Source organism: Coturnix japonica, chromosome 9 (genome assembly GCF_001577835.2).
Source record: "Coturnix japonica isolate 7356 chromosome 9, Coturnix japonica 2.1, whole genome shotgun sequence".
Classification (NCBI taxonomy): Eukaryota; Metazoa; Chordata; class Aves; order Galliformes; family Phasianidae; genus Coturnix; species Coturnix japonica.
In genome coordinates, this window is record NC_029524.1 from 10464686 (window position 1) to 10477843 (window position 13158).

Sequence of the window (13158 nt, forward strand, 5' to 3'; positions counted from 1 at the left end):
TTAATCATGACTGTTCAGGCTTCTGATAATTTAAATAAATCATATTCCAATCTCATCTTTGGACAAGAGGTGTGTACCATGGGCAGAGAAACAACAAAATATTTTCAAACTGCCCATGTTTCTGGTTTTATGGAAATAATTTTCTTTAACACTAGAAAAAGAAATCCTTGCACAGGGTAGGCTTGAAGTGGTTTTCTTTACAATCTGTTCATGTACAACAAAAGCAGAGACAACATCAGATGTAACATCCCTGCAAACACTGATGCTATCCACTGGCCTTCCCAAGCAGGGCATTCCGTCATTTCTCAATGAACTAAATTCTCTGTTAAAAATGAAGCTGGACAAAGAAAAACAGAATGATAAGCAAAGAGTAGGAAGTTAGGGTTGGTTTCTTATGCTTTTTTTTTTCTTTTTTTTTTTTTAATTAACACTCAGGCTGTTACTTGAAAAGATCTCTAGCGCACATTTGGATACAGACAAGAACAATTAAATACCCTCTAATAATTAATGTATATTCAATCTACAGCATGCATTCTCTTCTTATTAGAGGCTGTGGGTTTTTTTGTTGCAATCTAGCTAATAAAGGCTTTCTTTTCCACAAGAGAATTTTGACAGGGTTGACTCCAGACGGCTTCCCAGCTGAGGTCTGGGGCCTTGCTGAACCTTCAAAATTTTCCCATTTGAGCTGCATCAAAGTGAAGGAAATTCAAGGATCACTAACGTCTCAGATGGTAGCACTTGCCCTAACAACCAAGGTTCAGGAATTCTTTGGAGCAGGCTGAGGTCATTTTTCTCCCCTTTTCTCCTAATGCTTTTCTCTATTAATCAGAGCTCACAGCTCAGATTGGTCTTCAACTTCCTCCCAATCCTTGCTAAGCCTGTCATTTCTAGCTATTATTTACTTTAATGGACTTTGGCTGATCCCTTATGAAGCTTTGGATCTGAGAATAATAAGGCTGGAGAGTAACGGGCACAGACATGGGTGTGGGTTTGCCTGCAGATTAACCGTGGCAGATGGGCTTTATTGCGGTTTCCTGTGTGCCGAGTGTTGATTGAGAGGGTATAATGAGAGAGGTGGTGTCTGCACAATGGCTGCAGCCACTTCATTGCACCTCGCGTCTAAACAACCCCATTTTTCTAAATCTTTGGGTTGTGAAATTTTAGGAAGTCAGAGCACAAGAACAAGTACAAAAACAACTGTAAATAACCATGAATGTTAATCCAACCCTAATTGGTCCCTTCTTTCATTATGGGTACATTTTGCTGAGCTTTCAACCCCCCCCCCCCCCCCCCTTTTAACAAATGAATGATATGGACAGCTCTGCATACATCTGACTTTTATAACAGTTTAACGCAAATATTACTCCATATCAACATATATCGTTATTAATATTAATGTCTCATTAGTTTTTGCATTATTAACTTCAGCAGCAAAAGCTTACCTTGCTATCATCTTGTTATGTGTTAGGTTTTTGTCATCTCGGGGAAATTTGTTTGAATTAAATTATCTATTGTCTAGAGAATATCAAAAATAACAGCAGGAAAATTGCTTGTATCTGGCAAAATGTGTTAAAAATATGCTTTTCTTAGTCCAAACACCATCAATTTTCAACAGCGGTCAGATAATAAATTATTTTCAGCCATAGGTACTATCAAAAGATCTTTTACAAATTCCCCATTTTAAAGATTTTACTTAATTCCTCCCTTTCACTGATGGATTAAATCACAACTATTGATTCTTTTCTTCCTTTGGGGCTTTACCCATCTGTCCTAACGCTTTCATCCCAGCACCCCTTGAGCTGAGAGAAGTGTTCTACAAATGAACCAGTGAAAACCTGGAGAAGATTCCAGGTCAAGTTTGTGTACAAGAGTTTAAATTTTTAGTGACAGTCTTCCCTTACCACAGACGAAAGTTTCCACACAGAGCCGCACAAGCTAGCCCCACCAATTATCCTCCTCCTTTGAAAACCATTATCAAGTTTTTCAAAACTTCTTTCATTTCACTGTTGTCACTCGATGAAAAGGAAACTAACCACCATGTCAAGACAACTCGGCTGCCTGGCAACCAAGGGCCACATTTTAATTCTGACTTGTTTCTGGTCTTGACTAATGGAAAGTGACTATGTTAAGCCAGTCAGAAAAGTTGTTTGTCACTTCTGAAATGCAAACAAAACTACATTGTTTCGAAAGTCCAGGGCATGATTGATGTAAAGATTTACAGTAACATCATTCATTTGCCCTTGTGTTTTAGTGGGATTGATGTCATATCTTTTCATGGTTTATTAAACGCTTTGCAAGAGCCCAAATATATGATGCTTTTTGTCCTGAAGGATCTAAAGAGATTTTCCTTATGTAAGAAAACTGGGCTCCAACTTGTGAGATTTAACAATGCTATTCAGTATGTGCCTATAATTTAATAGGAAACATCAAGCAAGGCACCAGCACGTATATCAAACTGACCAGGAGGGGAAAAAAAAAAAAAAAAAGCCAACACAAAAAGCAATCAACACTTTTGGGGGAGGGCCAGAAAAGATACACTGCTAACTTGCTGGCTAAATGAAGCTTGTTTAGACAAGCTTTCCCACACACAAATATTTTCTTACGCTTTTAATACCAAAACCCAGTCACACAGTTTAAATCCTGCTCTCTACTTTAACTATAACAAATAAAAAACACGTGCCCATTGCACTAAGTTGTAGCTGAAATCATTGTAAGTATCTGAAATCATTGTAAGAATCAACATCAATTATCTTGACAGCATATGATAGATTCAAACAGGATTTAACAGTTTGCTTTCAAAGTCATCTAAAAAAATCCTGTCTAAAAACAATTATATTGCACATTATTTTTGTAAGGGCCAGATTGACATTTCCTTGAAATTAATGACCAGAAGTGGATGAATGAATCTACCAACAGTTTTCTCCTCTGGAACAGGTGGATGGACTCTCACACTCTCCTTATGTATATATACATACACACACTTCTTTGTCTTTTTATATTCAAAATACTTGCATGTGCCTGTATAAACATATATATATGCACTCAGACACCTCATACACACAAATACACAAATATAAGCTGGAAGGAAACTAAGTTGCTGTGGTAGTTTCTGTTCTATTTCAAAAAGTATAAATCACTTTTCAAATGTCTATTATTAATTGATACAATAATTTGAGGCATATTTAGGACAGTGGGCATTGGATTTTCTAACTATACTCACACTGGTATCACTGCTGTGCTAGAGCTATTTTCCAAAATCAACACATTTCCTTTTAACTGTGTGACCATACCTGTTAATAAGACTTGTCATTCATATTTTAGAATAGATTATTAAAACGTAAGCATGGTAACACATGCTGTCATTACAGTTGCCTTGTGGGATTCTTGGGGATAGCCCACGAGGTATCCATCACATCAGAACCCTGGGCAGAAGCTCAGAAGTTTTGATTCAGGAAAGGCATATGTGGGGAAAGAGAAGCAATTCAACCTGCTTTATGTCCTTCTTGGTCCCCAGTGGACAGTGATCCCATCTCAAGCCTTCCTACAAATCAAGCTGTTGTATACTCAGCTCGTGCCAAGTACAAAACCTACTACCTTGGGCTAATGGGATGTGGAACATTATCTCCTATGTTTTCTATACTGATGAGACGTTCAAACTATGAGTGGTCAGCTCAGCACCAGAACTGCACCCTCCAATGTAAGAGGATAACAGATATTGATTGCAGGAGGCTGCAAGGAGCTACAGCAGTATGGCAGTATTGATATAGTGATGTAAACAGCTGTCAGAGACATAAAAACTTTCAGCTGAGGGCTGCGTTGCAAGAGGTCAAAAGCGCCTGGCAGAGGGCAAGCAGAGATAGCCCAGGGCTGATGCTGTTGCATCTGACATACAAGTGGGTGCAGCAAGGGAGAGTGTGGGACCTATTTTACTTGCACTGTGCCCACCAGTGTGTTCAAGCAAAGCTGTGCCTGGAACCTCACATGTCCACAGTCAGAAAGGGCAGGCTTCGAGCTCATGCTGGAAAGGGCAAATCCCATCTTGGAAGGTGTGAACTTAGAGCATTTCCTTCTTTGAGTCCCAGCCTCAGCAGAGACCAATTCAGGACTTTCAAGGAAACCTGAATAATCCCACCAGACCAAGGCACTTAGGCCTCAGGGCTTTGCTGCAGAAGTGAATTCCATTTAGTGCTGATTGTAAGAAAAAGAGAAAGTTAAGATGTATAGATTTGCTGCACAGATGAAACATGGTAGTATGGATGCATTACCTGTCCACTTTCCAGAAAATAATTAAAATCTCTGCCAAAAAGTCTGCTACTTCAAGATCTCTCAATGCATGATTTAGCTGAAGCATTAGTGACCTCAAGGAAAGAGAAGGAGGAAGGGAAGCAGCTGCCCAATCTTTCCACTGAATGGAAGTCAAGACTGGCCCAGAAACAATAACTCCATTGACTCAGGAAAATAAATATACATTCATTCAGAAAGATTATCTAATCAGTCTAAGTCTAGGTATTAGGTCAGTGGATTACCTCAGCTGATCACCAGTCTCCATAAATCCTGCATCTCCAAGAAGGAACAAATTAAGAACATGCACATTCCAGGACCGCAGCACTTTTACAGTCCTCATGATAGCCAAAAAGAAAAAGCTGGGTGTAAAACTGCACCTCTGTAGCCAAATTATGCACAAAGCGAGTTGTAAATCAGCTTCACCCCAGGGAAGGCAAGCTGTAAACTACCTATCGTTTTACATGGCTACACAGAACCATCATGGTGGAGGAAACCCAAGAAGGTCAAGAGATTTTTCTAAACTACCTACATCTCTGGAATAGTTCATGAAGCCACATAACCTGAAGTCCCCTGATAGTATCTCAGTCTGCTGGTTTTTTTTCCCTTATGGAAATGAACATGTAGCTTTCTAACTGCCTTCAGCTTCTGCTGAATTAAACACATTCCACTGCCTCTAGAGCAGCACTTAGGCAATTGCGCTCCCCCTTGCTTTCTCTTGGGTAATTCTTCTGGGGGAAAGAATACATAACGAAGCCCTCAGCTGACAATCTGGGAGGTCTGCCACTGGTTATTGCCATCAGTTATTTTTCAAGTGAATCAACAGTGTGCGATAACACAAGGGCTGAATGCTTGTAGCTACTCCTTTTCAGAAAACAGTTTTCTCAAAGTCCTAAGAGTTGCTCTTAAATCCTGGATTAAGATAAACCTAAAAGATTCCAGTAACCTACTGGAGACCAACTCAAAATTCAAAAAAATACAAATAATAATAAAGTATTTTTTTTGCAATATTCAGTGTTCTTTTCTCAAAATAACCATGCAAACGAAATTGCAGTGCAACTGGCTGAAACTTTCTGCAATTGCTTCAGGTTCATAAACATTTAATGAACTGAGATTAAATTTCAATTACAATGTGAGCACTTCCATGAGCAGCAGAATGAAAGATACCTGCTCTCCTCTGGCTTTGCACTTGCAGTCAAGATTCCCTGGGATCTAAGGAGGTACAAAGCCCCAGCTGAACCTGATGCCCTAGGTGGGATATTCTCTGTTCTGAAAAGACTGCCAGTACCTAAGGAGCCTTTCCTACAGTGAGAACAGCAGCACATCTTCCATTGCTACCAGTTTCAACAGAACAACTTGGCCATTGGATCCACAATAGAGCATAGCCTGACACAGAGATAAAAATCATGCAGAGATGCATGATCATTAAAAGCCCGTTTCCAAAATAGGGTAAAAATTATGTTCTCTTGGGTATGGTGAAAGTCAACAACAGGGGAAGGCCAAAGTATGTGAACACATATATATGGCTTGGGGGTGAACACTGGTGTCCCTGTCTGCCACAGAAAAGTGACTTTCCTCCAGCTCCTAGATAAGCTGCCCTCTATAATAGTTGCTTGATTTTCCATCTGCTTTAGCTAAAGCTCTTTCATCTGTCACCTTGTGTACTGTTGCTTTCTCTCTTTCAGCTGCTAAAGAGCTCACCTTCTCCCTGCACTGCAGACACATTGCTTATTCTGATCCCTCTGCTAATTCTCATTAGCGATGGCATTCACAGCCCACACCGTAACTCCAGCAGGGCAGGCAGACCCCCCCGCCCCTGCTTTCAGTTCCCCCTTGACTCTCCCCAAGCCCCTCACCTCACTTCTACCAGGTCAGGGCTCTTCATCTGGGCTCACACTGCCCCCTGTCCCCAGCCAGGTCTCTCACCCTTCACTTCCTTGAATCACAACTTATTCCTCCAGTTGATGCACCAGTGCTTCACATTGTGCTTCTTTGTCATCTTTACATAGTATGTTCCATTCAGCAGTCAATATAGGTTATTTATGTTGCACACAGTGCCCTGCAAATGTAGGGGACTATTCTAATGTGAGAAAAATAATTACTATAATTAAGGGGGGGGGGGGGGGGGGGAAAAAAAAAAAAAAAAAAAAAAAACATACCTCCTTTAGTTGTGGCAATTTGTCACAACTAAACATCTCTTTCCTTGACAGATATTTTCATATTTATGGCATATACATAAGATCCCTTTTGCCTCTGTGTAGGGACCTGCATCTCCCATTAGCAGTAATGGGAATTATGTGTGTTCACTGAGGGGAGACTGTAGTCTACCCTAGTTGGTGTGCTGTGCTAGCTGTGTTTTATTGGATCATATGGAGCATGAAAAAAAAATAATAAAAAAATCTTTTCCATCTTCATTGTTCAGAGAGAGAAATATATAGGAAGCCCCTGAACACAATCATGCTTTTAATTAAGTGCTATTTGCAGGTGCTATTTCTCTCCAATTTCCTATAGCCATTTCAAAAAGAGCAGTAACAAAAAATAATCTAAAAAAATTAAGTGATTAGGGATAAAAATTAGCTAGTTTCTAGACTGATGAGAAATTAAAAAATGAGCAATTTTAATAAACTACATTTTAAAACTGTAAACATCCTTGTATGAGTAGATGCTGAAAAATACTAAACTTCATTTCACTATCAATTTTCTGATTCATCTGAAGAAGTTCATTATCTGTTAAATTGAAGGCAAGCCTCCCACAGAGGAATGCTATCTAAAGATGGATGTGTTTTTGTGTGAAAGGATAGCCTTTCTTAGCTGTGTATCAAAAAGACAGTCATGGACTAGTTACTATATACTTCACTACTTCATAAATATAACACATGGTATATACGTACAATCATATGACAGTGGTTCATTTTTGTCATCTGATTTTGGCACACTAATACAAATTTAGTCCAAACATCTAAAGTTATGCTGCTAGGAATGTTGCCATCTGGTTTTAATGAATATCTGGGGTCCATTTTTCAGTTAAGCTTTTCTTATTGTGTTTGTGTGTTGCTTTTTCCAAGCTATCTGCATAATTGCTTAAAGATTTTACTGCAAAATTAATATCCTCACTGTGAATGAGAGAGAGGGGCAAAAACCAGGATGACAAAGGCTGAAATGAGGTGAAAGGCAAATTCAATTTTTCCTTGCACCATAGAAACCTCGTCAGGACTAGCTTTATCTGGTAATCCACATTTAAACTTTAACCTGTAGGGGGGCTCTTTGTGTTAGTTAATGTAAGCATAAAAAGAGTCTGAACCACTAATCAGATTAATCATATTTTGTGAGACTCAAAAGCTTCATTAAAAGGACCTCGTTTCCAAGCTACACATTTCAGAAAGGGAAAAAAAGTTGGCTATGAAAAGGAAAGAGTAACACTGAAATTCAAAAAGACACAGACTGTGTGTCTCCTGGAATTAAACCAAACAGAGTAAGAACTGGAACAACACCCACCTTCATAAAATACACCTTGACCATGCCAAAATAATTGGGACATTTTGTTATGGGAATTATGCATTCCCTACATTTACAAAGCTTTATCTTACGCACAAGAGAGAACTATTTATTAGATAAATACAATAAATGTCTTCTCTTTTCTAACATTTATGGAAGTCTCCCTTTCCAGTGAAGCAACCACATCTCCCAGGTATTTCAGGTGACCCCTCAGAGACAAGAAAACGTGAACTTCAGAAGAATAAGAACCAGAACCTGTCATCTGAAGACAGGTTATTTACAGTCACACTACAAACATGCCAGTTCCCTAAAGAGCATGAAAGCGAGAGAGCAAGCTACTTCCCCAAGTTAGTGCAGCATTGTGTTCACTTTCAAAAACAGAATTACCCTATATTGTAACTAGCAAATAGTTTGCCAAAAATTCAGCAAATTTTCAATCACATCTACAGAATATAATGTCAGAATCCCAATCTCAAAATTTTGGTCATCACACTCAATGAGAAGAATTTTCACTTAGGACAGTGTGAAGCCCAGTCAGATCTCCGCTTACCCTGCATCACTGAGGAGTCAGCGAACATCTTAAATCAGGGGAAATGATGTACATGAGTAACAATGCTAAAAGTCTTATCATTGGAAGGCTATTTAACACTGAGCAACTGAAACACATTAAAGTAGTTACACAGATGATACTTTAGGGAGAATGTAAGAGGTAGGGAAAGAAATCAAGACATGACATCACTAGGATGATCACTTGAAATTACAGACAGCCATTTTCCAAACACCGAAGAAAAAAATGGGCATTGTGTCACCTTTATTTTCCAGGCAAGACGGAGCATCCTCATGCGGCATCACAGCCAAACTGTTTCCTTGTATTTCATCATTACCTATCCATTTCTCTCTTTACACAACTTGGCAAGATCTCTTCATGTTCCTGCATGTTTTGTGATCCTGTACAATAAGTCAGCTCACTCCAGGGCCATTTAGGTAACCTAGAAACACACTTTAATGCTTATACACTGAGAACTCCACAATGAGTTAAACAAATTCATTACTTTATAAATGTCTATTCACTAACTTTTGTCCATAATTATACACAGGCTACACATCCTGACTCAGTTATATCAAAAGGCACTGCTCATACTCTAAGTAAAGAGACAGCAGGTGAGGGATGTGGAATCTTCTGCAGAAAACAACCAATCATCATGAAGTTGTTGTTGCCCTGTGAAGCTCAGAAGGGAAGGGCAGAGTCTGGGTGGCTAAAGCCCTTCCACCTTCAGTTTTGTGGACCTGATGTCCATACTGCATGTGCTGTAGAGGCCTGAAAGAAAACATAGCTTCTCTGTGCTCCACAGGCCTTATACTACACACAGTTTTATCACAAACTTTCATTTTATGACTGCACTCCTGAGCATGTGCCATTGTGTGCCCTGAGGTCTTCACTGTTCCTTCATCAAACCAAGCAGCTGTCAAAATGTGCCTCAGCTCTGTCCAGCACACATTCCCCAGCTTTCCCTTCCAAGGAAAAGGAGGGGAGAAAGACCAGTGGATGCCAAGGTCTTGCTCCAGTGAGGAGCTGGGACCTGGCCAAGGACAAGCTCCTGGGTTCTTAGTGTAAATGTAGACTACTGATACCATTGAAATCCTCAGAATATATCACAGGTTATTTACAAGCTGACTTCAGCTTGTCTGCACCCATATAAATCTGAAGGAAGTATGTTGACTTCAGTAGAATATTTCTAAGTCTAAGCCTGTGCAATTTGAAGCAGGATTTGGCCCTTCAGATAATAAGCAAAATGTGCCACCCTTAAAAGTACCGGCAAAAAGCGACTAAACACAGAGAGCATCATTCACAGATCTGATCCACATCTATGAATTTAAACAACCCAAATCTCACTCCAAAACTTAGATATTTTAAACCAGGGAAATTAAGAACAGCTCAGTGATTCACACTGTTTTGTGAGGGATGAGATTTTTTCAGCCTTCCTGCCTCACCTTGCTTAATGGTAAATTCCAATAGAATCCACACAAACACTCTCCAAGTGTGTAAAATCCCATGCCTGTGTCCAGAGGAGTTTGTGTTGGTGACCCTCGCTCACCTGTACTCTTTGAACTCCATGTTTGCAGGTGGTCTTCCTGGCTGTACTCCATTTGCAATTCAACCAGTAGGGTGCAGGGGGGAGAGCTGGGAGCCCCAGTTCCTCCCCCCTACAGCACTGTCAGACTTGCACAGAGTCTAAGTCACCCTCATGCCACTCATGCTTCCACAGGGCATATCCATTTCCTGAAAGATGCAACAAATTTCAAAGGCTGGATGGGTTCAATCTACTCTCATTATTTAACACAAAATATTATAGTCATGAAAAAATTTGTCTAAATTCTGGGCTCAGGTAGGTAATGACATCTACTAAGACCATTTAGAAAAAGAAAAACCAACAAACAAAACTGCCAACTCAAATATGTCTGCATTTGTTCAGGTAGAATGATGACAGTCACCAATGTACACACATATTTTATGACCTTTTGTTCACAAAGATCTCGAGAATTTATGTGAAGATACGATGCTAATCATTTATGAATGCCTGCCCCTTCTAAGCTTTACATTTGTAGACCCAAGCAACTCTGGGACTGTTACCCAAGCTACATGAGAAGGTCGGGTCCATACTACCTGAGCCATGTAATGTCATTTGTCTCTGCTCAATCCAGAATAGATTTTCCCTTCATCAGGAAGAAGAGCTGTTTAACTCTGTCAACAACATATTTCCATGTAAATCATAAATTAGAAAGAAAGACACCACTGGAATGCCCACAGGAAAGCAGCAGACCAAGGACTTTCACACTTCAAACAAAAAAAATCAGTTTTGCAAAAAAATACTAACCAAAACCCTCTCTCATCTGTAGGTCTAGACTCAGCAGATCATTAGTTAGGTAAAGATATTTGAATCATTAACAGCTCCTTGGTAAGATGTTTCCCACAAGGCTAATGATGCTCTAAGTCACTTTTGTTTCTTTTCTTCAACTTTCCTCTCTCCAAGTTAAAACTCATGAAAAACAAAATAGTGCTGCTGAGCTCTGTGGCACAATGGAGTAGGAGTGTGGCACCCTAAGGCCTGACAGTATAATAATGTTACCAAGAGAGTGGGGCAGGGAAACATTCCCATGATGGCTTGGCAGGGTTACAACACTACTTGGCGTGTATGAAGGTAGCTTCAGATCTATGAATACTGCATAGTCAGATATTCTGTTCTGTGATCTTAATTAATATTCCAGATGGGGAAAAAAGTATAAATATTTCTGCACTTTAATTGCAGGGGTTTTAAACAAATTTAAATACTTGGATATATCATCTAGTAGGCTTTAAGAGATGAAACATCACATGGCAAACACCAACAAGGAAAGAGTACAACTATCTCCCTTTACTGTCTGTGCTGCCCTAAACACAGGGATGATTCCTACCCTTTAAAATTTGATAAAAGTGACTGCATTGGGAAATGCAAAACTTGTTCACATAACTCAGTCAGGTTTTGCAGAGAAAGTCTAAACCTAAACACATGACTAGAGTGGGTTTCAGTGAGTGTTGTGGCCAAAAATATAGAAAGTGATCATTCTTTGGAGGGAAACAGTACAAAAGATCAAGGCAGTTTCCTAGGTTGCCTGGATAAAATCCAGGCCAACTCCCAGTTGTTTGGATCTCTGTTTACCCTTGCAAATCAAAGGAGACAGTTCACCGGAGAATCCATTGGTTCACTATGTTTCAGAATGTTATTTCAGCTGGAGACTCAATGGACAAACTTTGAGCAGTTCTGCAGCTGCAAACGTGTATAATACATCAGGTTTTTAATGACAAAGTGGCAATGTATCCTTGAGACATTATATTGAGGTGGTATTTCTGTGTTATATACAGATGATCAGAGTAAGAAAATAATAGTTTTCTATTGTCTGAATTCCTGTTGAATGAAAGAGCTCATTTCTCTGCCTCTACACGAAGAAAAACAAGGTATTTTTTCCAGCATTTGGCACCAAAATAGTATTTTTTAGAATTATTCTAGTTATGGTCCCATCTGTATCCCATTCCACTGGTACTGCAAAAAGGAAAGAGAAACGGAACTGCACAGTAACAGAGGAAGGACAAGCAGACAAAACCCCATACTCTTAGTATTTCCATCTCTCATTTATGAAAACAGATTTCTAAATATAATCTTGTTTGAGAGGCTGCTCTTCACTTGTGATGAGAAAGCACTGGTGGAATCATAGTTTGAGCACATTTCTAATTCACGTTTGCAAGCCAGTATCTCCTAAATTACAGTTCTATGACGTGCTCTTAGGAAATGAAGGTTATGCACAGTGAAACTTGATTTTAATTGGGAATGCAGTAGTCAGGCTAGATAGGAAATTTATTCACTGAGGAAAACTTGCTTTTAAAAGTCACACTGTCTAAAGGAACAGATAGCGCGCTATCTTTTAGACAATTCTATCACAGGCCTTAATAGTAGTCAGTAGGTAACTAGGAGCTTTTTGCAATGAAATAAACATTACCCCATTTAGGGTAGATTACAAACAGACCTCAGTCACTATAGCACAACCCTCTCTGTTTCTGAACCATCTCTTGAGCTACAACTTCCATACTTTTAAAAGGTTAAACTCTTTCTCCATAAAATATTTGACTGCTGCTACATTAAAGTCTTTGTATTGCCACGTTGTATCAACTTGTGGCACACATGCAGAACTAAGTTTCACCAGGCTGGAGCCAAGTAGGTGATATTAGTGTCAGTACTGATGGTTTTGTGACCTTGGTGAAAATATACTGAGCTTAGAACTAAAAATACGAAGTGCCTCCTGAATATCAAAGAATTACTTTATTATAAGGAAGAAATATAACCTAGTGCTTAACAAAACCTGCTCTTACCCTTCATCCAGTAGTTCCTGCATCTCTCTGTATAGATGGATCTTCAGTCTTCTCAAAACAACAATCACACAAGTGAATTTTCCAGGAACTTTTCAAGCCAGCACAAAATTATTTTTCCAAAGTTATCCTGAGGAAAATGTATAAAAAGGTTTTAGTGCTGTATAAAATTTCACACCTAGGAGAAGAAAACAAACATGTTCAATTGAAAATCAACTATTTTACTGATATGGTAAGGTATGTTCAATGCTTTGCTCAGCTGGCTGGGGGTGGGTCACCTGCAGAGGAGTTTGGAGGGTCTCTCTAAGAACTGAGAAGTTAGGATTAGAAATGCGTCTGACTTAAGAGAGGGTTTTAAGCAATTAGCTCCACAAGTGAACAAAAGTGAAGCACAAAGAGGCACTAATGGGAAGAGATCATTAATGCAATCCATCCACATTCTCCATCTATATGCTCATTACCTGCTGACAACAGCAGTAGGA

At 39.3% G+C, this 13158-nt stretch overlaps 1 long non-coding RNA gene across 1 annotated transcript; it reads right to left on the reverse strand.

Annotated features, from left to right (window-relative positions):
• Positions 1–7179: 7179 nt before the first annotated feature.
• LOC116653852 lies at positions 7180–12801 on the reverse strand. Its single transcript, XR_004308416.1, has 3 exons — positions 12680–12801; positions 9873–10057; positions 7180–8765 (listed from the first exon to the last, which is right to left on the reverse strand). It is a non-coding gene; the product is annotated as an uncharacterized LOC116653852 (long non-coding RNA).
• Positions 12802–13158: the final 357 nt, after the last annotated feature.